The sequence below is a fragment of the Ursus arctos genome, unplaced genomic scaffold (assembly GCF_023065955.2).
Source record: "Ursus arctos isolate Adak ecotype North America unplaced genomic scaffold, UrsArc2.0 scaffold_13, whole genome shotgun sequence".
NCBI classification, from domain to species: domain Eukaryota; kingdom Metazoa; phylum Chordata; class Mammalia; order Carnivora; family Ursidae; genus Ursus; species Ursus arctos.
The window spans coordinates 47,957,050-47,984,408 of NW_026622797.1; the positions used below are offsets into that span (position 1 = coordinate 47,957,050).

The 27,359-nt window shown below is 44.4% G+C and overlaps 1 protein-coding gene across 5 annotated transcripts in view; it reads left to right on the forward strand.

Moving 5' to 3' along the window:
- FYN (FYN proto-oncogene, Src family tyrosine kinase) overlaps nucleotides 1-27,359 on the forward strand; it is a 206,164-nt gene that overhangs the window by 122,129 nt on the left and 56,676 nt on the right. The window contains exon 4 of one of the 5 annotated variants that reach the window (XM_044388806.3): nucleotides 22,876-23,041. The exons of the other annotated variants lie outside the window; for them this stretch is intronic. The gene's annotated coding sequence lies outside the window, so the exon portion shown is untranslated. The remainder of the gene's footprint in view (nucleotides 1-22,875; nucleotides 23,042-27,359) is intronic. 5 annotated transcript variants of the gene reach the window in all.

A 27,359-nucleotide genomic window follows, 5' to 3' on the forward strand; every position in this document is an offset into this window, starting at 1 on the left:
TGCCTTGGTTAGGCACTTGCACACTCCAGCAAAAGAGAGGACTGTTAAAAACATGCCAAATAGTGGTCCACGGAGTACTGCTCAGTAATAAAAAGTACTATAATGAAGGAAGCAATAAAAACTACTGTACTGCTCAGCAATAATAAACTAGTGAAAGGCATTTTATTGTGGATAAATGTCAAAAATAAGTAAATAGAAAAAGTACTTACTGTAGGACTACATTTATATGAAGTTCTAGGCCAGACAAAACTCATCTATGTGGTAGAAATCACAACTGTGATTGTTTTGCATGGGACTGATAGCAAGGCGCACTGATGGATCTTTCTAGGGTGATGAAGATGTTCTCTATCTGGAGAGGGGTTCGGGTTACACAGGTACCTTTGTCGGAACTCATTGAACTGTGCACTTAAGATCTATACATTGTATCGTATGTGAGTTATGCCTAGACTGGAAAGAAACTGGGGCGCGCCTGGTGCACAGTTCACTAAGCATTCAACTCTTGGTTTCAGCTCAGGTGGTGATCTCAGGGCCATGAGATGGAGCCCTCTGTCGGGCTCTGCACTGAGCACGGTGTCTGCTTGGGAATCTCTTCTCTCTCTCCCTCTGCTCCTTCCCCCATCTCCCCACCATGCGCATGTTCCTGCACTCCCATGAGCTCTCGCTGTCTCTCTCAAAAAAAAAAAAAAAAAAAAAAAAGGAAAGAAGCTCAGAGAGGGAATTAAGAAGTCCATAATCCTTGCTAAACCTCCCCCAAATTATTAGAAATTCTCTTTTCATTTCTGAGATATTTTCTCCAAAATTAGCTCCCAGGTAGCTGTTCATCACCCCCTTTTTATACTCAGTGCATAGTAGGGCAACAGTTTCCTTTTCTTTTGGACCCTTCCTGGTGCCATAGTACACAAATGATCAGCCACATTTCGGAAGCATAGAGTGACTCCCTTTTCACAAAGATTGCTCCAGATTATATGGGAAATGGGTGTTTTCTAAATTGTGCAAGGGAAATTTATTGCTTGGAGAATAATTTCTGGAAGACATTGTCTATTCACCTCCCTAATTTGTGATTGGCTGTATTAATTTCAAATTTAGAGGAATGCTCTTACACCAGTACTTGCTGTAAAGTGTCCAGTGTTGTGAAATGCAGATGTTTACATTAGATTTTAAATCCGTTTGCTACCCCCCACCCTCTCCCTCCAGTCTGTCCTCCTTGCTGTTAAGTAATCTTTCTGAAATACCGATCTGTTGTGTAATTCTTGCTCAGAAGCTTGGATGGCCTGCTCCTGCTTTCACATTTAGGCCTCTGACCAACTTTCTAGTTGCCCATCTCCACTCTTGGCTTTCATCACACCAACAAGGCTGCTGTCTGGAATGTTCCTTCTAGAATCTGTGCCTTTGTAAGAGCTGGAGAGCACTCAGCCCACTCCGTCCCTCACCAGTGCTTCCTGCAGGCCCAGCTCAGATAACCATGCTCTGAGAACCTGTCCCAGCCTCCTCAGGGTGGGAACGACACACATGCTCAAGCTCCCAGAGCACACGTGTGTTTCTCTGGAGGGCACACTTGACCACGTTGGAGCAGGACAAATCTGTTGCATGTCTGCCTTAGGTTGGCTGGTCTCTCTTCAGCAAGGGGGGGTAGCATTTTGCCTCCCTATATTCTGTGCAGGCTGCTGGGTACGTAGTATTGGTCTATAAAAGGTGGGTGGGTGGGTGTTGGATCCCTTCCTTCCTTCATTCAACACTGCAGCAGTAGCCTTCTCAGTATGGACCTCTGAAGAGGAGGCAAATGAGGACCAGAGTATTGTGTGTCCCTAGCAGAAGCAGACTTTCTAGGACTATGGTACAGTGTTCTGGTCCTGCATTTTTTTACTTTCGTTTTCCAAGTGGTAACAAGATCTGATGATGTTCTCTGCCTGAGTTGCACTTACTGCCTGAGGGAATTCCTACCTAGCTCTGAGAAAGAAAACCAGAACATACCAACGTCATGTAAACCAGAGCAGGGAGAAAGGGGAAAACCTAATACGAATACCACCTAACAATAAATTTGCTTTTTTATATTTTCCAAATGCCTTCACATACACACCTAGTTTTATAAAACTTCACAAAAGCCCCATGAATTAAGCAGAGAAGGGATCATTATTCCAGCAAGCAAATGAGAAAACTGAGGTGAAGGAAAGGCCAGATGATTTGCCTGAAGTCACACGTCTGGTTAGCGATAATGCTGAGACCAGAATAGAAGTCCATGTGCTCCCACCAGGCTGGGAGATTTTCAAAAGTACCAGTTCCCAGGAAAGATCAAATAATTGCTGGAAAAGCACTTCCGATCTCCAGCGAAAACAGATCTTTCCAGCTGAGTGCCCTCCCTAAGGCCTGAAGAGTATTATCTGCCAAGTAGCTTTTCTTTTGTCTTTGCATGAGCTACCCCAGGCGGAAGGCCACTATGAAATCTGTGAGAATCCACAGCAGCCACACACTGCCAAAATATATTTGCAACTTATGGAACAAATGTCCATTTGGATAGAAATTAGGGAATGTCTTTTCTTCAATCCTTGCTGGGACACAGGGGTGGGTGCTAACGCAAACATGGAGCTTTGTCACATGTGTGTGTGTGAGTGTGTGTAGGGTTGGGGTGGAGAAAGAGAGGGAGGCAGGGAGGAAGAGGGAGACACAAGACCACTCTTTCTGCTAGGCCAGTCTAATATTTAAAAGCAAACATTTCACCATGGCATCACGGCTGCAGAAACTGCATTTGCAGCTGCAGCAGCGTCATTCCTCTGGGGAGGCAAGATGGCTATTTTCCAAACTGTTTATAAAGGGCGAGAGTCGGGAATGAAAAGACAGCTTGCTCATACTTAATACAGCACAGTCCAATCTCGTGCCTTGCATTAAGAGACCTAGCTCAGAAGCCGTCTGCAGAGACAGCTCATTGGCTTTGAGACCCAGGGCTCGTTCTACAAGGTCTTTCAGACCTTCTTTTTTTCTATCATAAACAAAATTCCATGCATGTTATTGGGAGTGAAAGAGCCATATCTTTATAGACATTAACAAATGAGAGGCTATGAATTTGGTCCACCTTACTGATTTGTGCACAGAGAAGACCACAGTCGCTCCAAACCTTAAACCTATTCATAACTGTGTTTAGAGAAAAGTTGCCTTTTTTAAAAGATTTTATTTATTTATTTGACAGAGAGAGACAGCTAGAGAAGGAACACAAGCAGGAGGAGTGGGAGAGGGAGAAGCAGGCTTCCTGCCGTGCAGGGAGCCCAATGCGGGGTTCGATCCCAGGACCCTGGGATCATGAGCTGACCTGAAGGCAGACGCTTAACAACTGAGCCACCCAGGCACCCCTAGAGCAAAGTTGCCTTTGATATCAAATTTTAACCACTCTTGGGTACCCATCTTTAGGACCCTCTTGTCCTTTTTTTACATCCACTCTGTCCTTCTCTCTTTTCCCTGCTTCTCTTTCGTTCAAGGTCTCCACTGGGCAGCTTTGCTAGCCAAACTGTACAGACATTTCACTGACCACAGTTAGAAAATGAGCTTCTGAAAGAAGAGGCACCAAGGATCCTTGGGGAAGGCATGGGAAGGGACTCATCATGTGAGCCCTCTTGTTCAAAGCCCTCATTCCTCTGATTCTATAGCCAGAATTACAGCAAGTATTTCCTTTTATTTTCATGTGAAACCTGTTTGTACAGCTGCTTCAGGGATCTGGAATAAAACATAAGGGGGAATCATGAAGTGGAATAAGAAATACAGAGAGACAAATAAAGAAACTCACCTTTTTGTTGTTGTTGCTCCTGAAATAACCCACTAATATGTAACTTTGTACTTAACTTGGAATTCTGGTCAAAACTATAATGTTAAAGAATGGTATCCAGGCCCTTTGCCACTACAGTATTAACAGAGCTTTTTCAAACGTGGATTGAGTGTGACCACAATAATAGGACAAACTGTGACTCGTTGATTGTGTGGGTGTTTGTAGGTGTGGGTAACCTTGTCACATAGATTTTGTTTCTCATTAATTTCCTCAGCAACAAGTAAAAAGGGAGCAATAACTAATGTCCAGGTTACTTTTTACCTAAAATGGTAAGTGATACATTCTCATATTTGGCTTTTGGCCTTTGAATTCAGATTTAGTTCTTCAAATAGTGGGACAGTTCTGCTCAGCTGCAAAGTCTGCTTGGTTCTATCCCCACAGAGCATGTGTGAATTCTTCCTTTTGTCAGAAGCTGAGATCGATGAATTCTCCCTTCCCAGTTATTTCACAGATGATTTGCAGTGAGCCAGGCATTGACTCAAATCATCTCTACTGTGAGGGTCTGAGTTGGAAGTAGCTGCATATCATGTAAATGAATAAACTTTGGCTTCGAGCCCAGAGAAAAGGTCGGGTGTTAATGTTGTACCCACCTTCGGTATCTTTGGGAGCATGACATGATGCTAATACTTCCGGGGGGGTGTTTGTTTCTGCATTGGGAGACATTGACTTGCCACACTGAGTGCCACAAGTGACAACCTTGCCTTCTTTTCTGAAGGTTGGAGAAGAAGCATGGACTTCATATAGTCAAATGACATGGATTTAAAATCTGTCTGAATGACTCCCTAGCTGTTTGCTCTTAAGTGAGTTTCTTCATCCCTCTGAGTAGTTTAGGTTTCCAGCAGCAAAACAGATAAACAAAATGTGGATCCATCTAGAACAATGCCTGGTGTAGAGCAGATCCTCAGAATTGTGTATCCCTGTCTCCTTTCCTTCTTTTTACTAGGAACTCTGGGGAGTGAGCCCGAAAGATAGAGTTTTTTATTAATTCTTTGGCTGAAGGTATTGTTTTAATCACTACCATTCCTACAAAAAGAATAAGACATTTCTGAGAGAGTCATGAGAGGCAACGTGGCATAGCCTAGTGGTTCTCAAAGTGTGGGTCCAGACCAGCAGCTTTGAAATCATTCAGGAACTTGTCAGAAATGCAGGTTCTCAGGCCCTTCCCCAGACCTAATCTTGGAAACTGCAGGTAAGGCCCAGCAGTCCGTATTCGCAAGCCTTTCCAGATAATTCTTGTGTGTCCTAAGTTTGAGAACCACTAGTGTAGTGAGAAGAACACCAGACTCCTTGTTACATGTTCTGCTCTGTAAGCCAGTAGTCATTTCCCTGCTCGGCCTTGACCTCCTCATCTCTGAAATGAGAGGTGGGAGGGACCAAACATTCCCTACGCTCTTTTCCAGTTCGGGCATCTCATGGCTCTAATCTCAGTCTAGCTGTGCCCAGGCAACATTTTCATAGTGATCGTACTCTAAAACAGAGGGAAAACTTTGTTTTCATTATTTCCAAAGTAGTACATTATTGTTGTAGAAAATTAAAATAAACAAAATGAAGAAACTTAGAACCATCCAGAAACTCAGTATCCCCATCCAGGGATAATGTTTTGTCCTGTGCTCTTCCAGTCCTTTTTTTTTTTTTTCTTTTTAACGTGAATGTGCATGTGTACATTAACCTATGTGTATGTATAGAAACACCTACCTGTAGTCATTCAGCATCCATGGGTATACAGTCAAGAAAAGCCTTCCCCCTTATGGAACTTTCATTCTCACGGAGGGAGGTAGACAGTAAACAAATAAGGAATTAAGTAAATAAGTTCACTTCTGAGAGTATTAGGTATATGAAGAAGATAAAACAGAGTAATACGAGGGGTGCCTGGGTGGCTCAGTCAGTTAAGCATCCAACTCTTGATTTCATCTCAGGTCGTGATCTCAGGGTCCTGAGATCGACCCCCACGTCAGGCTCTGAGTTCAGCATGGAGTCTACTTGTCCCTCTCCTTCTGTTCCTCCCCCCTCTCACGTTCTCTCTCTTTCTCTCTCTCAAATAAATAAAGAAGTAAAATCTTAAAAGAAAAGAGAGAGAGAATGATATGATAGAGTGACAGGGCAGTGGCCAATTAAGAGCTGGTGCCAGGAAAAACCTTTCTGAGAAGGCGACGTTTGAGCTGGGACCTGAATCCTAGGAACGATCCAGCTATGTGGGTAGTGGGGGGAAGAGCATTTCAGGCAAAGGGAAAAGCTTACGTGGGGGCTCTACAGTCAGCCCGTCTGGCTAAGGAAGAGGCATGGAAGGGAGAGCCATAGAAGAGGAGGCCAGAGAGATAGGCAGGGGCCAGAACAGGGATGGCTGTATAGTTTAAATTTATTCCAAATGTAATAGGAAACCATACTAAGACTAGGAGAAACTTAAAAAAAACACCACCACTCTGATTGCTGTGTAGAGGATGGATTATAGAGGGCAAGAATGGAAACTGGAGAAGCAGGCTCATATTTCCACCCAGTGTTTTTTAACTTGCATGTTTCCTCTGACTTTAACATGAACACCTTCCAAGATTAAGTTCTGCAGCGTCATCATTTTTCATGGCTGTATAGGAATCTGGTATGATATCATATTTTGTTAATCCCTTGTGGGTGAGTACTTAGATTATTTCCAATTTTTTGTTGTCGTGAATAACACCGAAGTGAGTGCTCTCAAATCTTTGTGCACATTCTTCTTGTTTCCTTAAGATAATTCCTAGACGTGGAAGTGCTTCCTCACTTCTAGGAATTATCTTAAGGAAATTTGAAGACTCTTTCTTGGGTCTGTTAGTTGGTTTTATTTGTAATTACATGACTGGCATCCTCCAGTCATATAACACCTTTAGTTGTATTTTTACCAGGCAGGGGCCAGAGGGAGGCAAGTGAGGCCCTCTCCGTGGGTGCATAATTTAAAGACACCCAAAAAAAAAAAAAAAAAAAAAAAAACCCTCAAGATAAATATCTTAATGCAATTTTTTAAAATCCTGATTACTTAGCTTTTTGGCATCTCTTTATTTTGCTCTCAGGGCAGGTGTCTCATTCACTTTATCCTAGGCCTGGTCCTGGCACTTTTATACAAGAAAAACATAAGAAAGTAATTATTTGTCTCTGGGCTTGATTCTGTTTTTACTTACCCGTTACAGAGTTACATCATTAATTTCATTGTTAGCTACATATTAACAGTGCATGTTTCTATTATCATCTTCATTCTTAAGCAGTTAGAAAACACAAATATGTAGCAGGTAATGGGTGTAGATCCGTATTCTTCACTTACAGGTATGTGGGGGCACAGTTGTCTTAAGCACCCTATTTTTCCCTGACTCATGAAGGGCTGTGAACAAGTGTCTGCTCCCCCGTCCTGCTCAGTTGCCCCGGGGGTTACAACTGGGAGGTCTACATGGCTCCTATGTGGAATGCACTAGAAGCCCCCAGGGTGTCTAACTAGCTTAACCTTATAGTCCCAACAGGGGCCACTTAGTCCCTCCATTCTGCTCAGACTTTTTAATTCTGTCCACCTTCTCAGGAAAACTGGAGAGCTAAAAAAGGGAAAGTTGGAGGCTTTTTCTATTTCACAGGAAAGAGAAATTGGCCAGAATCCAATAGAAAAAAACCCTTCAAGTAACCAAGTAAGTTTTCAGTTTATATGTTGGTTTCTTTCTCTGCATCACCCCAATACATGGTCTCCAGGTAGAAGTTGAGGCCTTTTAGACCTTTCAGCAAATGACTGAAGACAAAGGAGGAAGCTCTGTGTCTATAGAAGCAGTTGTCCTCCCACTCCTCCAGCACAGGGCTTGTGTGCTTGTGGCACCGTTGCACACTCACACCTCTCTCCCACGGCCAGTGTGAGCCACACACATTCCAGGCAGCCCGGCACACCGCAGAGCCAGGGCCGCCACTGGCACTCTGGAGATTCTCCAGGCACCACCAAGCAAACTGTCTTTCTCTTCTGTCATTTACTCCTTTTCGTTACTAAACCCAGTGAGCCTATTTTCAGCAAACAAGTAAGTGTTGGGCATATAGGTCTGTGGGTGGATGGCTAGCAAGAATGATTATCATCAGAAAAAGCCACAAGTCCAGAAACTGTTAACCCAAAATGTTGCAAAGCCATATCCCTCTAGACCACCCAGTTCTTGTTAAAGGCCCGGTGTCTAATCTGGCTGGAAGAGTGCTCCGCTCTTAACCCAGCACTGACAAAGGAGAAGGCCCAGATGACCTTACTCCAATGCCTTTGAGATGGGGCCACGCCCAGCATCTGGTGCCTTACTGGATCCAGCAGCCCCACTGGTCTGTGAAGTCCTAGAGCGCGAACGAAGGGTCCTGCATTCAGCTGACTCAGGCCCTCTGGGCACGGATAGTGTAATGGGAGAGCTTGACCACACTTCTTAGAGCCCCAGAAGTGATCTGTGAGGAATCAGAATGTGACTGCCCCACATCCACCTGTTCCTTATTCGAGTTGAGCTTTCTGATCATAGCAGGCCAGGAGGACTGTGCCCAAAATGCCAGGGCTGTCTGAACAGTCTCCTTGTGGCTTCGAGGAAGTAGTGGAGCTAAATATAACCCCTTCTGCCTGAGATCCATGTGCTTTTCTCCGGGTTATCAGTCATCAGACTACAGCTTCTGAGAAATCTGTGCTTCGAACACTAGTATTTATGTGAAAATTAGCTTAGTAGATGCAAAAATGCTGTCTGACAGGAGTGCTATAGTTTTAGTGACCCCTGAAACTGGCTCTTCAAGGGTGTGATTCATACTGAGATTTTTAACCCAAGAGTTATACTAAAAGCTCCTTTTTTTTCTAAGAGTAAACAGTCCTCCATCCCCGCCTTCTAACTAATACATTAACAATGTGACTATCGTACAAACGTTGTGGTTCCTTTTGAAAATTCTAGCCAGTGAATTCTTTCTTGAGTCGAAACCAAATAAAGTTTAGTGAGAAATACAGCCTTCTCCCTTCTTTATTTTCTTTTTTTATCTTGTAATTTTTATCAAAATAATTCACTATGTCTGCTCAGTTAAACTCATTAAAAGTTATTACTAATCCAAGGTGATTAGTTTGGCAGTGTAGCTGGACACCAGTAATGGCAGATTGGCTATCTCCTGGGCAGCCAGGAAGTCACTGGATGTCGTTTGTGCCTGGGATAGAAAGGCCAGCCATAACCCCAGAGAACCCCCAGGCTCCAGCATGCCCCCTCTCTTTCCGCACACACATGCCTAGTAAACCTGCAGTTCAGTGAAGCACCTACTACACGGCCAATTAATGGTATAGATATTATCTACTCATTTGAACCATATGAAATTGATGTAGCCTTTTTTCAGATCAAAGATGGTCAGGTATCTGTAACTTCCTATTCGTGATTAATAGTAGAATGGCTGTTCTTATAAACATCAGCATAATCCCCATTTTACAAGGAAGAAACCAGAAGAATACTTTTAGCCACCTACTCAAAATATAAATTCTAACCCTCAGTCATGGCTTTCTACCCTTCTGACACCCGAATGCAGTGAGAAAGGAAGCAAAGAGGAAAAGAGGAGAGAATTAGAAGGCAACCCATTTTAGAACTGAAGGAGTGGAATTGAAACCATTAAAAGAAAAATCACTCCTGTCTCTCTCCTACGTGCCCAAATAATGAACTGCCTGGCCGGGACCTCTCTTGAGACAGTTGGCTGGGCAGACGGCAGGGTGCTCCAGTGGAGACCACAGCAGCCTTAAGTCAGAGACAGAGCCCTGGCAGGGCTGTGGGAACGAGGCCAAGTCATGCAGAGATGGCCTCTGTGTGGCCTCCCTGAAATCCAACCCAAACTCCATTTGTATTGACATCATATCATCATCTTGATTTCCTCCCAACATCACATCATCATCTCCCACACATATTGCATCTTGCCAGAACCCCACATTATTAGGAGTTAATGAATTAAACTAAACAAATGGCCTCCACCCTCAGTACATTACTGGGGCTGAATAGCAGGGCAGGTTTCAGATGCCCAGTGGAATCTGTAAAACTTTGGACACCTTGAAGATATTTTTAAAACCTAAAAGAACAATAGCCACATGGTAATCAGTACTTTGCCCCAGGGATATTTCAGTTTCAAAATAGGAGGATTATGGGAATGGACAAATGGAGGGAGGTCATCTGGCCAAGCCAGGCACTTTCCCCATTTGCTTACCTAGAATGGGGGAGGGAGGGATGGTGGAAGCCATTCTTGGCTTCAGGAGGAAAAATGAACATAAGTGAGGGTGACAGACAGCCACCATTACACAAACTCCCTGAATGAGAGCAGACAGAGCAGTAGGAAGGTGGAGAGCAACTTGACACACCGGAAGGCACACATCTGCTTTCGCTTCTTGAGAAGTTCCTTATCTCACTTTCTATTCACTGTCATTTGAAAATATTTATTAAAAGCCAAGTTGCACCTAGCGTTGTACTTATGTTGGACTCAATACACCAAGAATCACAAACATGGATGCCACGTTATTGCTTGCACAGAGAAGAACAACAACCATGGTTCTTTACCAGGGCTCAGCCTTCAGCCTTACCTCCTGAAGCCTCACCTAGATGTTTTCTCACTCCTGGCAGGGAACAGCACATTCAGAGCAGCACCCTCTCTGGGTGGATGCTTCGGGGCTTTGTGTCAAAGGTGAGGACGGTGATCGTGCTAACTCCAAGCACGTCTCCAGATGAGGTGGAGTTTGCATAAGGAACACAAGCCCAGCCTCGCTAGGGCACCCAGGTCTGACAGAAAAGGAAGAAGAGGAAATGACAGTGAATTTTCCCAGACCCTCAGACTGGCTGTCTTTGACCAGGGATCAGCACCCTAAGCATAGTTACTCAGCTAGCAGGCTTGTGCCATTTCCCCTCACTCCTCTCCAGTGAGCTTTCTTGTGGCTGGAACCATAGGCCTTGGAGCGACCCGGCCCCAAAGATAGATCTGAGTTGATATTGTAGGCCTTCAATCCCAGGCCCTTGCTGTGGCGTAAGGCCCCCACATTGCCTCTAGAACTATAAAAAAATACAGGTTCCTGGCCCTGCCCCGGACCTGCGGACACATGTCCTCTGGCTCACATAGGCATGTTTTTTTAGGATATATGCCTAGGAGTGGAATTGTGACTATTGGATAGATGCACCTTCATCTTCACTAATAATATAAAATTGTTTTTACAAAGTAATCATAACAATTTACAGAGTAATCGTAACAATTTACATCCCACCAGCAGTGTTTGGGGATTCTGTTGTTCCACATTTTTACCAGTACTTTGTATCAGCAGACTGAAAATTCTGCCAATAGCATCACTTCTTTATGCTAGAATTACAATAAAGGGGTGAGTTTGGGGTAGGTTTGGTTTGGTTTGCAAATAAATGATATTTTGTTACCTGACCTAAATGAGAAAGCAAAAATGCTCTGGTACCAAAAAAGTGATAAATTTTGTTTGTTTGTTTTGCCATGGGAAACAGAGCAAAAAGTGAAAAAGAGAAATTTAATTGAGGCATTATTTTAAGCTGGAGAAGAGTCAGATATTTGAGGCACAAAAGAAATAATGAAAAAAAATGGGAAGGAAGATTAACCAGCCAGCATGTTAAGACAGACACAGATCTAAAACAGCTGAGATATGGTTAAGAAAAACAAACTTAGTAAACAGCTTAGTGGGTTTGGGAAAGCAGGAATTGGTACAAATAATTGATTTTCTATAACAGATACAGAGATCCACTAATTTTTAGCAATATTTTCATTATAACAATGGAACCTATGTAGAAAATGCAAATCTTACGAGAGAAGCACAATGCGTAGGAAATTAAGAGGAGACAGTGGAGAGTGCATTCAGGGAATGTGTGTCCAGATTAAAGATGAACCCAGGCAGAAACCAAAGGTGTGTAGGCTGGTGAATCACAAGACCTTTTTTTTCCCTCTGCCTGGGCTGACGATCAGCCTGTCAGGTCAGCCTTTGTCAAAAAGAATTATGGCAGAGCTGTTGCCTGGGCTCATTCCAAGCATGTACCATTGTTACCCAGTCAGTTGGGGTTTATTGAACCGGAACTGGGGCAGAGTATGAAGCCACACTTGGGTCGTTGTCACCTGGAGTCTGTAAGGCAGTTCCACAGGAGCTCAGCATGAGCTCTGGGGACAGGCCAGGTCTGCCTGCTGCTGGGCCAAATTGCTGCTGCTCAGAGCTGCTGACTGATGACTGTTGCTGGTGGACGGGCAGTTTCCATCCTCTGACCGTGGTGAGCTTGTAGACGTGAGCAGAACTGTCATAGCTAAAATATAAGCCATCTTCTGGTATTAGCCTAAAGAATTTGTTAGTATTACATATTCCATGCAAAACTGAGGTGTAACCACCACTTCTGCCAAAAGACATTCCTGTTTGGCTTGATGCAGTAAACTGCCCGTGGTTGGAGGGGGAGGGGGTGGTGGGCCCTTTTTTACCTTATACTCACCTGCACCTCTACTCCTAGCCCCTTCTTCAGGCTCCTCTCGTGAACATCAGAGGTCATCAGTCCATTGTTGCATATTAGCTGTTACATGCCCTTTTTAGTGGACAGTTGTTATCTTTTTCCAGATGTCGTGCATTGCAGATGTGTATCTATCTCCATTGTTGTCTGTCTTTGTCATGTTTAGGCAACCATCTACACAGCTGCACATCTCTCACTCCTGCCGACCCCAAAAGATTCTGGGCTTCTTTTTGTGACAGGGCTCTCCGAAAATGTAACTTACATCGTCCCATAGTAACCTGCCTCTGCCCCAATATGGTTTCAGATCTGTATCCTCACTTGCAACAAAAGCTACAGTGTTGCCACAGTTGGGGATGGGAATTCTGAGGTATGAATTAGGCATAGACAGGCAGCTAGAATGGATGGAGTTGTTTGTCTAGCTGAAGAAGTCACATCTTACTCGGATGCCTCCGTCCACCTGTGTGCAGTCTCTTCCCACAATTGGCTTCACTGTCTGGCTCCCCTATGCTTCTCCTCTCCCTACCCCATTTCAGTCTGTGTCTGTCGAGACCCAGTCCCACTTAATACTTAGTAAGTACCAGCTAGATAATGTGCAAATACTTTAGCCTGTTAGCACATGGTTAAGATAATGTCTTAGATTCAGCCATTTGTGGGTTAAGATCCAGCTCAACCTAGCTGTGGGGCTTTAGTCAAGTAACTTGCCCTCCCTACACTCATTCCCCCACCTGTAACATGCAGCCAGTGATAATAGTACCCAGTTCACAAAGCCGTTGATGCTGTTGATGGATCAGAGGAGATCGTTCGCTTATCGTACCTAGCACCAGCGTCAGGCACTGCAGTGGGTGCTCAGTAAAATGAACATGTAGCTGTTTATGATCTGGCTTCGTCTCCAGCCGCCTTCCCAGCTGCATATATCTGTTCCATTAAACCATAAGCTCCTTTTGAGCAGGAGCCTGGCTTTTTTTCCCTCTGAGAGCCTTGCAAGATGCCTGGCACATGTTTCAGCACTCTGTAGACACAGGAACAAATCCAGTAGGCCCCATGCAACCATACCCTACCACATGCCTGTGCTCTCGTGTACTCCCACCCCTTCCTCACCTGGGTCAGGTACCTCACAGTGGCTGGCCTGGGTGAATTCAGGTCCCTCTGTCCTCCCTCTCCAACCCAAATCCAGATTTGACAGTCTCCCTGCTATGTACATATAAGCTCCTTGCAGGCAGGGCCTTGTATATTTGACTCCATATCCCCAACCCTTTGCACAATGCCTGTCACATAGAGAAGAGCAAAATATGTGTACTGAATAGAGGCTAGAGGTAGGGCTTGATGTAAAGAAAAAGAGAGATAAGAATGCAAGGAAAATGAAATTGTTGAAAACTGGTGATTTGTTACTATGGTGATTTCTGAGTAACTTTTGTTTGGGGAGGAGGGTTCTTTGTTCTTATTATTGTTTTCTGTGTAACTTCCTCATCTCCAGCAATTCCGGAGAACAGCTATACCTAGCAATTCTAGGAAAGACTCAGAGAGAATTGGAGCCTCCTGTGAGGAGGGGGAGGTGGGTCAAGACCACAGTAGGTCTCCAGTACCTGAGCTGGTTGTGTCCTATCATAAGTTGTCCTTCACTTCAGCAGCCAAGAGAAGTGGAGGGCATAGTTGGGTCTTCTGAAAACCACAGTAAGAAAGAACATTGTAAGCCATAGTGCAAAAAATAAAAAGCTAGGGCATAGCAATGCCTAGCTTGTGCCCCATCATTAAAACTCTCATAATATGCATGGTCCGCACTCTGGCCATGGCAGAGGGATATCTGAGCATTCACAGCCAAACCTGACTACTTGGTCACATTACTCTGTAGGTCCTCATGATTGATAACAGCATCTAGGGCTGTGGAGAGTGGAGACCTCTGGGCCTATTTGTAGATTCAGTTCTGCTTGAGTGAGTACAGGAGGGCTCTGGGCTCCTTCAGGAGTGTTAGGCTTGGTATGAATCCTTAGAGCTCCTTGTTGAGGCCCATTGCTTGACCAAAACGGAAACCGGACTCCACAGTGTCAAGTGACATGTCTGGACCACATGGCAACTCCCAGCCTTGTCCCAGGCCATGCCACTGCTCCCAGACCTTCTCCAGTCCAGGAGCCCGGTACCTAGGACTGAAATGTCCTGGAGACTTAGAAGCCAGTCCTAAGCTGGATCACTGTAAAGAGAAGAACACTTACAGAGCACTTTCAGCCCTAGTGCAAAAAATGAAATAATGGTAGGACATAGCAATGCCCAGCTCCTGTCACACCATTAAATCTCTTATTCTTTGTTCTTTTCAAAAAGTATGAAGAAAATGGCTAGGAACAGAGCATGCTTCTCAAAAGGAAACATGGGGGAGTAGGAAGAGGATGTGATTGCATTAGACATGGGTCCAAGTCCCACTGACTGGGTAACCCCAGACAAGTTAACTTAAATTCTGTGAGCCCAAGATTCCTTAACTGTGGAATACCCTTTTGAGGTTGTTCTGAAGATTAAATGAAATACCAAATGTGAAGTGTCAAGCACAAAATAAGTTCTCAATAAATGGTAGCTATTGTTACAACTTGTTATTGTTGTTATCCTACTAACCTGCCTTAATACAAGTTTAACTGTCAGTATCAAAGGAGGTCAGAAGCTCTTATTTGTTCTAGAGGCTATGGGTTAAAAACCAAATAAGTGACCAGTAGAGCTACCTTTGACCTCTACATTAGATTTCCTTCCTTCTTATGGTAGAATATAGGCTGCCTGTTACAACAAAGAGACCCCACTCACTCTTCTCCACAGAAATCCACCAGCTCCCACAAGATAGACATTCATGCCTGTCTCGTGCTGGGTCAGAGTACCCAGCTCTAAGGCAGATAAGCAACCATGCTCCACAAGACTATCTAGGGCCTGGGTTCCTCTGTCCTGCAGTTCTGCCTGTCCCTGTTGGGTTGCCATCCTCTGCCTGGCTGAAGCCAATTCCCCAGCACCACATCCACCATCCAGCCCACAGGAAGTGGGAAGGAGGATGGAGAGCAACCCACTCTCTTTTAAAGACACAGGGGCTGGATATATCACGTCCATTCTCAACTGGTTGGCCAGAATCAGACATGGCCACACCTAGCTGCAAGGGAGTCTGAAAGTGGAGTCTTCAGGTGCATAGCCGTAGGCCTTGCCATGGAGGAGGGGGGTGGGTCTGGTGGCACAGGGAGCAGGCTGCCCCACGCATCACCTCATCCTCCAGCTACCCATTCTCAGTGATACGGATTTGGGCCTCAAGGTTGCAAGGCTGTGTGTCCCTTGCCCCTTAGGCCAAGGACAGCCCTATCTGATACCAGAATCTGCAAGGGGACAATCTGCTGTGCTGTCTTCTTTAAGGAGATAAACCCCAAGTTCAATTACTGGGCAAAACAACACTCTAAAAATCACACTGTGCCGCATTCGCATGCCAAGTGAAAAGTCACTATTGAATTGCTTTACTGTAAATTTTATAAGTGACGGTGTTTACAAAATGTTTGCTGGTATATAAACCACATCTTTCCTTTTTAGATTTGTTAACAGAAACCTGACAGGAATTCTGTCTGGTGCCAAGTAGGTCATCGACGAGTGGTCTAGCCACACGTGCTCTTCCCACACACCGTGCGTCACTCCAGATCCCGTTTTTTTGTGTCGCTGGGGAAAGCATCACTGACTGCCTTCAGTGGGCCCCACGTCCTCTTCCTCTTCCTTACTCTCTCCCGTCGTCAGTCTCCCCAGGTCTCTGTGGGTGCTCAGCTTGCGTTCATGAGTGCGGACCTCTTGTGAAAGCGTCCCTGGCAACCAGCACATAGTCAGCCGACCTGGGCTCGCTGGGGTAAGAAAGGTCAGCTCCAGGGAAGGCCGAGATGGTCGTCACTATCGGCAGGCGCGGAAGTGGTAGCAGGAGGCTGGACAGAGTCCCCCGGCCTCTGTGTTTCCTTTGTTCCCGTCATCACTGTCCCTGTTGTTCCTTGTCCCATTAAAGGCCATGGAGTTAGGGGGCGTGTTTTCTGAAGGCCTACTTTATCAGCACTCACACCGAAACAGCTGCTGAGAAGCTTTGAAATTCGAAACCACTGCAAGGGAAGCATAAGTTGTGGCCCAGAGTGTTGCTGATTCCTTGCAACTTGAGAAAGTGCCAACATAAAGATCCAGGGGAGGGGGGACAGGGCTTCACGTCAGTCTTCAAAGAAAAGACATCTGCCTCAGTGCCAAAAACACAATGCAGGTGGCTTCACAGCCAAATTCTCAGGGTGGTAGATTTTGATGTGCTCTGACTTCATAACCGGATAAGTCATTAGCAGAAAGGGGGTCTCGTGGGGACACGAACACGAACATGAGCTCGAGGGCAAAAAGAAGAAAAGTAAAATTTCCTTATTCAGAGTCCATTCTGTTTCTTTAAAGGAGTAGATCTTGTTGACTGGAACTGATGAATTAAAGGGAAAAAGAATTCACTGTTTTCTGAAAGGATGAGGCCCCATTTGGAGAATCATCGGGCAAGGAACCTCCGCGGAGACCAGAGAGATTGGCAGCGAGGGTTTTTGTTTGGCCTTGGAGAGTGAACTGCCTCAGCGCTGGCGGGCCGGGGGCACTGATGACGCTGTTCACACAGCTGCTCGCTGCTAACGTGCTTTCTTGTGGCTCCGCCAGGTGACACCCCGACCCTTGGGCCCTCGGCCAGTTCAGCCCAGAAAGCCGGTCTCTACCACTGTGGCCCACATGTGACACTGACTCTCCTGTTTCCTTTTGTCAGTTCATGAAAGGAAGCCTACATTTTTATTTTTGTTTTCCTCTGGTTTTTTTATATAACAGGGCCAAGGAGAGTAGAAAGATGTTTGACCAAATATCAACATTAGGAAGAAGTAATCTTTGTTGAATCTTCTATGTTTCTGAAAAATTTCAGGTTGCATAAACCAGTGTCGGTTACTATCTGTGCCCTGCTTGGAATGCGCCAGATTCTAAGGACTGGGGAGTTCTAGGCAAAGTCAAAAGTCAAATCATCAAAATGCCAGGCTGAATGTCCGAACAGGAAAGGCTGAGGGCAACAAGAGGAAAAGTGAGAAAAAAGCATAGAATTTTTCTTCCTGGTGCCCTGAGCAAGTCCCCTTGTCTCCATCAACAGCAAGCATCCAAAGAACAAAAGTGTTTTGCTTCATTCTCCCCTCCTCCTTAGAGCCATGCCAGTGTGTGTGGTCTTCAGGCCCTCGCTCACCGAGAGATCTTGCAGATACCTTAATAACCAGAATTCCTCGGTTATATTCCAGCATTGTTCAGAGTCCCATCATTCTGATTTTATTGCGTTTCCCCAGGTACCTAGGAGTTTTGGACCTGAAGGTTCTCAAGAACCCACTAATCCAGCCACCCAGCTTTTGGTTCTGGTATCCCACATTCTGCCACTTGCCACCTACATGGTCCTCTGAGTTGGTTGTGTGCTATGGCCTTGCTTATTCTGTGCCCTTAATTAGATTTTTGTGGCCACCCATCTGGGTGCTTTCACCACCCCTCCCAGCACTGCTCTCTCACTGCCCACTTTCCCAGCACAGATGTTATAAAGACTCACCCAGAAACCCTCTGCCCTAGGGGTACCTGGGTGGCTCAGTCACTTAAGCAGCCAACTCTTTATTTCGGCTGAGGTCATGATCTCAGGGTCCTGGGATCAGGCCTGGCATCAGGCTCCACACTCAGTGGGGAGTCTGCCTGAGGATTCTCTCTCTCTTTCTCTCAAATAAATTAATTAAAAAGAATAAAAGGAAAAATCTCTCTGTCCTTCAGTACCTTTTACCTTTCCAACCTGCCAGGAGGAGAGGTTGCTTCTTAACAGAGTTTAGAATCAGTCACTCTTCCTCCCTCTCAATTTTCAGAATCAGTTATTCTCTTTCCTTCTCTTAATTTTTCAGTTCACAAAGCATACTTCATCAATGTGTGGTTATATACTTTGATACAAATTAAATCAGTAACTGACAAAATTTATATTCAAATTAAATCTAGTAACTGATAAAACTAAAGGGATCTTTCCTATTTAAAAAAATGATTTATTCTCATAAAAATTGTGCTTTCTCAGTATAGAAAATCTGAAGGAGGGGCGCCTGGTGGCACAGCGGTTAAGCGTCTGCCTTCGGCTCAGGGCGTGATCCCGGCGATCTGGGATCGAGCCCCACATCAGGCTCTTCTGCTATGAGCCTGCTTCTTCCTCTCCCACTCCCCCTGCTTGTATTCCCTCTCTCGCTGGCTGTCTCTATCTCTGTCAAATAAATAAATAAAATCTTTAAAAAAAAAAAAAAAAAAAAAGAAAATCTGAAGGAAAAAAAACAGAAGAAACAACAGTCACCCATAGTGTTATTCCCTCACACACCACCAGCAAACAACTTGGTTTCCTTCCTTCCAAACAGTTTTTTAGGCATTTGTCGTATAGTCACAATTATGTGATCCTTCTGAATATAATATGAGCACTTTTCTGCATTACTGATAATTTTCTTTAAACATAAGTTTTAATTTCTGTTTTACTTTACGCGATGGGCATACCTTACCATTTACTTGGCCATCATCTTCTCATTAAACAATTAGCAAGTTTTCTAACTTTCAAATTATAACATATCATAGGACCTCTTCATGTGTCATTTTTCAAAAAATGTCTTTTTAGTACAGATTCACAAAGAACAGGCCCATTTTAAGGGTTTTTTTTAATATATAATATTGTCAAATTGGTTTATGAAAAGATTATACACTAATTCCTGGTCTTCTATCAGCAGTATATGAAAGTAGGTATTTCAGGGGACCTCTGTCAGTATTGGGCAGACTTCCTTTTGAAATTTTGTTAATTGAGAGGTGAAAGTCTCTCATAAATCTACATTGTGTTTCTTTGATTACTACTGAAGGTAACATTTTCCCATAAGTTGCACAAGTCCTTTTTCCTTTCTTTGAATTGCCAATTAACAAGCTTTCCCATTTACCTAATCTTAGGGTTTTTTTAATCTATATAAATTCCTTACATATTAAAATATGAAGCCAAGAGAATTGAAAGCATATGTCCACACAAAAGCGTATGCGTGAACGTTCATAGCCTCATTATTCATACAGCCAGGAAGTGGCAACAGTCCAAATGTCGATCAACTGATGATTGGTAACCAAGTGGTGAATCCGTACAACGGAATATTTTCAGCCATAAAAAGTAATGAAGTACTGATTCATGCTACAAAATGAATGAACCTTGAAAACCATGTGCCAAGTGAAAGAAGCCAGTCACAAAAGGCCACATGTCCTGTGATTGCATTCATATGAAATGTCCAAATAGGCAAATCCATAAAGACATAAAACCACTGGTTGTCAGGGGTGAGGCTGAGAAGGGAATGAAGAGTAACTGCTGAATGAATACAGGTTCCTTCTGGAGGTAATGAAAATGTCTTAGGATTAGATAGTGACAATGGTTCCTTTGTATGTTAAATATATGTATTACATATACATACTGTATTTATATATATGTAGTATGTATATGTATTAAAAATATATTTTAAACTACTGAACTGTATACTTTAAGAGGATGAATTTTGTGGTATGTGAATTATATATCAATAAAAATAAGATAAAAGTTTAAACTAGTAACCACAAAGGAACTTTTTTTTACTCCTAAAAGGGGTGGGAGAAGCCTGAAAAACTTTATAATCTGTGCTCTAATTCTTTCTGAACCCTTTGGCATAGATAGTTAAAACATATCCTTATTTTTTATCACCATTTCCCTCTTGTCTTAACCCTGAGATCCGAAGTGAAGTGAGTGTAAGAAAATGTTCTTCCCTCCTTTTGGAGCCTTTCCACGGTTTGGTGTTAAACCTCATTTGGCCATTTGGGTTTGGGGATGGTTCCAGCTCTTCGTAGACTGCAGTGTTAAATCTCACCATCGGGGTCTAATGCTTCCATTTCTTTTTTTATTAAGTACTTTTGACTCCCCGGGCACTGGGGAATGGAAGGTTTTAGAGAAGGGAAGGGAGAACATGCCGCAGGGAGTGAGCCACTGCTTCTTGGCGTGAGGGGTCATTTGACAAGACAAACCAGGGGTGGGGAGAGCCAAAAAATCTTCTAGGTGCCAGGAATGTGGTTTTTTTCTTAAAGTGGTGTGACATTTGTGGGAGTAATTTCTATGAGTTCAGTTCCTTTGCTGTGCGGTACAGAACAAGATCCTTCCTCCTCACCCTCCAGAGGCCCTTGCAGAGTCACGCACAAATGATCATCCAACAGCACCTCTTGTTATTTCCAAAGCAAAGCTTTGACTTGGTTCTTAAATAGGCTCCGTTCTCCCACTATTGCATGTGGCTAGCGTCTGCACTATATATGTTCCTGTGTCTGCATCAGTCTTTTCACCTCAAAGATGTGACATTTTATTGCTTGCAGGGCGGGGAGGTTGCTCTCCCTCATGGGACTCCACCAAGAGTAGAAATCTGTTATTTTGTGCTCGGAGGAGGCATTGCTTATGCTCAGCTTATACAGTAAATATGTTCCACAGTTTTGCCTGTGAAGCAAATCGTGTTTTAAATGCAGTAGGCAAGCTCACTTATCCCAAGGAAGCCCTCCTTTGTGGTGGCTATGCAACATTCACCACGTCTAGGAAATACCAGGAGACTAAGGGGAGCTGCAGTGTCATGGGTTCAGATGCTTATTAGACCCTACATGAAGGAAGCCGGTGACTCACCACACCTGGCGTGGTTCCAGCCCCCTTACAGAGCCCACAGTCTTGGGGCAGGGTGTGCAGGTGGGGGAGTGAGGCCCAGCCCCCAATGTCAGGGCCCCCATTGGTCATGCACATGAAGCTGGGCTCTGGGGAACAGGGGGCCACCCCACAGGCCCCTCGCCCCCTCCTCCGGCCACACACCCACACTCGTGTGGACTGGCCAGGAGTCCAAGGTCTACAGGCTCCATGTGCCAACCATGGAATCAGTCTGTCTGGCTTCACATCCCATCTCCACCCCTGACGGAGCTGTGCACAAAGTCTCAAACCTCCCTGCTCCTCTCTTGTCAAATGAGGGGAAAGCATACCACTCTGTCGGAGGACTGTCCTGAGAATCGAGTGACCTAGGACGTTCCAATACATAGCATAGCGCCCAGTTTGTAGTGAGCCCTCGTCTAATACTCCTCATCGCTACCAAGATTGGAGCCTTCACCTCAGCGGTGCCCATTCCACGAAAAGAGGTATTCGTTGTCTCCTGCTGTGGAACAAATGACTACAAACGTAGCAGCTTCAACAGCCCCTGTTTCTGAGCTCACAGTTCTGAGCATCTGGGCATGGTGGGGCTGACCTCTCTGCTCCCAAGGCTGCGTTGGCCAACAGCATTCTCATCTGAAGCCTTGACCAGGGAAGAATCCATATTCAGGTTCTTGGCCCACTTCAGGTCCTTGTGGTTGTAGGATGGAGGTCCCCGTTTCTTTGCTTTCTGCCATCCGGGGGCTATGCTCAGTTCCTAAAGGCCACCCACACTTCTGGCCATATAGCCCTCTCTATCTGCCAAGCCAGCAGTGGAAAACATCCCTCCCCTGGAATGCCCGGTCCTTTTCAAGGGCTCAGTTGGTGAGGTCAAGTCCACCTGGGATAATTTCTCTTTGTTAAAGTCAACCATGCCAAATAAAATAGCCTAATGGAGGGAGTGATCATCCCATCAGTCATGAGTCCTAGGGATGGTATGGGGTTTATAACACCAAGGGCAGGAATCTGGGGCATATCTTGGAATTATGTCGACCATGCCACTTTTCAGCAAGGCACAGACTTTCAGTCCTTCCTTCCATTTGGCAGCAAAGAAGCAGAGTCCTGTGTATTCTTTTTTTATAGCCAGTCTGGGACTACTGGCTGGACCCCATACCAGTACTGTGGTTCGGGCCTCGAGTATTTACACACCCAACATCCCATCCCAGCTGTGAGCTTTTCCCTGCCTTGGGACCTTTGGGAGTGTCTGTGCTTCCAAGACGGTCCAAATGGTCCTGCTTTCTCTCCAACCTCCCCGGGCAGCACTGGACCTTCTGTCCTCGGTATCCCCAGAGGACAGCACCACCACTACTGTCTTGTGGGGTGTCAGGACCCAATGTCCTACAAAGAGGAAAACCCCATCATAAAGGATTGAAAGTGCTGGGAAATTTGGGTGACAGGTTCCGTGTCCCAGTTGCTATTGCTACCAACGTGGCACTCTTCTGTCACTGAACGTCTTGCTTCCAGCATTTACGTGGTGAAAACTAAAGCAAGCCTTCCCTAGACTGTCAAGGGACTTGTTTTCTTGATGGGGAATGTAGCAGATACCTCAGGTTGATTCTTGTCGGTGTTTCCAGTCTGACAAGGATCAAGAACCCACTGTCATGGCTGTTCTACCCAGAAGTCAAGTCATTTCTGATGTGTTTCTGCCACATCTCACCCTCTTGCCTCGTGTTACTACTGTTGACCAGAAAAGGGTGGTTGCTCGTTAAACTACCAGTTCTTGCCATGTTCCCGGAGAAGTGTATGAGACCATGCAGTCCATCCACAATTCAGCTTTAAATTCTTTTTCAACTGTCCCCATCTCAGTTGCTTGTGTTTGGTTTCTAGGTTCCCTTCCTCGTTCCTTTATTCTTATTATGATTTTCACCCAGGTAAAGTGGAGACCAGCTAAAGGGATGGTGAATGGTACCAGCAGGAAACATGCCACATCAGAGTGCAGGCCAGTGTGGCTCGACCTGTCACTCTTCCAAGTCTGCGCTGTCAGCAGCAAGGATGGCAACTTAAGCCTCAGGGCCCCACTTCTCCACACCCACCTAGGTTGGTTTCTGAGACAAAAGTGCTCACACTGCTGAAATTAAAATTATTTGTTGTCACTTTCACCTTCCTTCCTCCTGCCATCCCTCCTCTGCCTGCAAGTGTATGTGTCTCAAGAGAAGGTAATTTCCTTTGCAGAAGACTGCCAGTGGCCTTTTCCCCTTTTTGGTACCTGGTTCTCTGAACTCTTCTCGGAAGTCCTGCAGTGTTATAACCTGAGTGTACGTGTGTTGCTTTACTGAGTGGCGTACAGGGAAATGTGAGCTTATCTGTTGTATTTGTGTTTAATGTGTACCTTGCAGCCGGCCGTAGTCTGTGGCATCCCTGGAGGGAATGTACGTTCAGCCAGACTCATTCTGGATCAAAGCAGCCTAGGCCCAGAGTAGGGAAGAGATTCCATCTTTTATGTCCCGCTTCAGTGGATCGCCCAAGGGCTTATGTGAAGACGAATTCCAAGGCCGCACAAGGCATAGCCGCAGACGGTGCTGTGATCAGTTGATGATGTCTGCCATGCTCACAGGAACAGGGTGTGGCAGGCCTCAGATTCTCTCTCTGACAACTCTTCCCTGAGTTGCTTAACACTGTTGGCACATCAGGATCCACAGGGCTAAGGAAATCTTATGTAAATCAGGTTTTCCTTGTATAATAGAAAGAGAGCTCTTTGGTTTTGCCAAAGGATTGAAGAATAGGGGGTCTTCGTGGCTATAATCCAAACACGTGGACCGCAGTCACAGGATCTTATTGGTCAAAGTGCTTGTCCAGCAGTTTCTCTAAGCACAGCAACATGGAGAGAAGAATGGCCAAGAGTTCATGGTGTAGGCTTTACTCGTCAGAGTAATTCCAAGGTCCCACTTTCGGAATGACATTATTCAGTGTTTCCCAGTGCCCCACAGATCTTGGGCAAGTATGTTAGTACATTATATGTTCCTAATGGACCTACAGCATTGGCCATAAGTGCCACACTGCAGAACTGTATTTAATAAAGGATGTTTTTATTTTAACTCGAATGCTCAGAAGTTTGTCTCATGGCAAGGAGCCTGAAGTCATGTTGGGTACAGCTCACAGAGCGGCTTCTGACTCTTCTCTCAGGAAATGGTTAGTCTGACCACCCCAAGTGGGAGGAAGAAAACCACAAGTTCTTACATAGATATTCTCACCGTGATTAACTTGTGATGTCTTGAGCCTGCATTGACTGATCTATTTCGGCTTCTTTATGTTTGTCAACGAAGGGAAGAGAGTAAACAAGACCTGTGCAGAAACATTTCTTACTCTAAACTGCAAATGTGTGAAGTGGTAGCAGAGCTGTCCCTTCTACAAAAGAGAACTGTTTTCTCCAAAATGATTTTGACTAGTTTTGCGTTTTTGCACTGTAACCGTTTAACAAATATTTATTGAGCTGCCATAGCGTGCGGCACTGTTCTAGACCCTCGGGATGTGATACTGAAACAAAACCAAACAATAATCCCTGCCTTCAAGGAGCTTACTGTTTGTTTCCTTTCATTATTTCATAGTTATATATACGGTGTTAGTTGTTCATTCCAGTGGTAATACTTTTTCTTGGTGGATTGTGAAAGATGAGTTTTTTCTTAGTTTGAGAAGATATAAGGTCCTGTTTTCAGTGGGTTTCTGATGTGTCATTTTTGTTTTGTTTTGTTGGAGTTGAAAGAGTAGTTTGTAATGAGAGTTCTCATTGGTTTAGAGTCTTTTCTCTATCTCAAGGAACAAGCCTCTAGGGAAGAATCAGCATTTCATATCAATTTTTAAAATCGTGTCCTTCTACCCAGCCTGCCTGTTCTCCTAAGAAAGGCATTGTGAATTGCATGTTGATCACAGACATAAGAGAAACAACTGTTATATACTGTTTTGAAGACATAGATATAAATTCTTTCTCCTCTATAAATCAGGATTTCTCAACCTTGATGCTATTAACATTTGGGGCCAGTTAATTCTTTGCTGTTGGAGGCCGTCCTACGTTGTACAATGTTTAGTAGCATCCTTGGCCTCTACCGACTGGGTACCGGTAGTACCTCTTATCCCTGAGACGTAGCAACCTAAACTGTCTCCAGACATTGCCTATTATGTCCCTTATGGGGGTGAGAGGAATAAAGTCAACCCCAGCCGAGAATCGCCTGCGTAAATGACGTGAGACTGTGATTCAGATCTCCCATCTTCAAATTACAGTATATCAGTGAAATCCCTGAAAAAAGCACCTAGGACAAGACCTGTCTTCTGTCTGGCCTTTGTGGGAGCTCAAAGCAACTTTCTGCCATGAAGGAGTTAATATAAAGTGAGCCAGATATTTATCAATCTTAGGAAGCAATAGCAACAACAAATGATGAAATTCCTTCAATAAATCATGCCTTGGACGTAGTTTGCATTTCCTATTGGAAATTTGTTAAAATGGCATTCATCTACCATAAGTTAGAGAGTGTGTTGGACCCAGTATACTGTAAATTAATCTTGAATGATTTACACATAAATGTGTTCCAGATTGGGTGATCTCAGCTCAAGCAGTAGGCGGCTCATTTCCAGATATTTCCATTCTCAGGAACTGACATTGAATTCCATAAGTATTTATTGAAATGTGTAATGTAAGAGGACGTTAGAACAGTCTGATGCTTCTTTCATGTCCCCTTTCCCCAGAAAGGCAGTGCTCAGAACAGTCTCCCCCGCCAGAGTCTCTGTGTCTGATGTGGCATTCCCCACTTCGGATTGCAAGATACTAAGAAAAACTAGTTCTTCATTCTTCCTCACTACTGCAAGTCCCTTCCATTCCTGTACCAGCTTTGCCCTCCCCAGTGAACACATGTAATTACACATGATGTCATGTGTTTCTTATTTGATCCTTTGGTTCCATATGGGCCACTTTTCAGAGTTTTGGAAGGGGCATCTATTGCATGTTCTGTCTAGCCCCATCAACCCGACAGGGTTTTACAGTCTGAAGTATGATCATTTAACCGACTTCACCTTGTATTTCTGAATCCTCTTTATTTCTCACACATACCAATAGATTAAAAAATGCAGTCAACTCTAATATAAGTCTCTGAGAGAAGGGTTGGTCTTGGATACAGAGAGAAAGGGTGAAAGAGAAACATACTGGGCTAGAGAATCTTCACTCGTTTGATTGCTGTTTATTGAGCACCTGCTGTGTGCGAGGCAATGGCATTATAGCCATGACAAAAGTGGACAGGGCCCTGTTTTCCTGGAACCCCCAGTCCACTGGGCAATGAGATAAGTGGACAAACCGTGTTTTAATATGGTGCAATAGGTGCCATGATGGGAGAAATCAAGACGCCATGGGAGCACTTAGAAAGGGCATCACCCCAGCCTTGGAAGGCGGGTACAGGGATCAGAGAAGGCTTTCCGAAGAAGCAGTGTCATACCTGGAACATGAAGGATATGTTGCCCTCAGAACAAAGAATGTTCAAGGCCACATTCCAAGGCCTAAAGGAAAGCAGAAACAATTGAACCTTTAAGAAACTGAGAAGTTTGGCGTGTTTGGATAGTAGATTGTGAGATGAGGAGAGTGAGAAGTAAAAAGGAAGCAAATAAGTTTGCTTCTCAGGATTCTGACTCGAGCAAGTCAGTCATTGATGGTGGCATTTCTAAGATAAGCACAGGAGAAGTAGGTTGGAAGAGGGTGGGGTGACAATGACCTGAGTTTTTAATCTACCACTAACTCCAGAACATGAGATTGATTTTTTTTTTAATATTTTTGAAAGATGTCAAAAGCTAATGGAAATTTGGAAAGTTAATTAGCAGCTGAAAATGATTTTGTTACTGTAGGCTATCATGACATCCTGAAAATATACCCAGACCTCTTAGTTTCTGCCTATTTTATTTTATTATTTTATTTTATTTTATTTGGGAGGCAGAGGGAGAGTGCGACAGAGAATTTAAACAGTCTCCACGCCCAGCCCAGAGTTCAAAGTGGGGCTCGATCTCACAACCCTGAGATCATGACCTGATCCAAAAGCAAGAGTTAGACGCTTAACCAACTGAGCCATCCAGGTGTCCCTAATTTTACTTTTCATCCAGCAACTATTTTTTAATTTTGATACTTATCACCATCTTACTGCTTAAGATTTACCAGGTGTGTGCCTAAAGAATGGTACCCGTGAGAAAAGAAGTATGGTGAGCTGTGCAGGGACTGTATTCTGGCTTTTCTAGCATTCCTCTACCCTCTTGCTTAGATTTTTTTTTTTTTTTTTTGCCATAATGAAGGTTTTTATTCTAATATCACATGGACTCACTTTCTAGAGCATACATTATTCTTTTAGATGACTAAAGAAAAGCATAAGTATTATTGGGCTATCTTTAA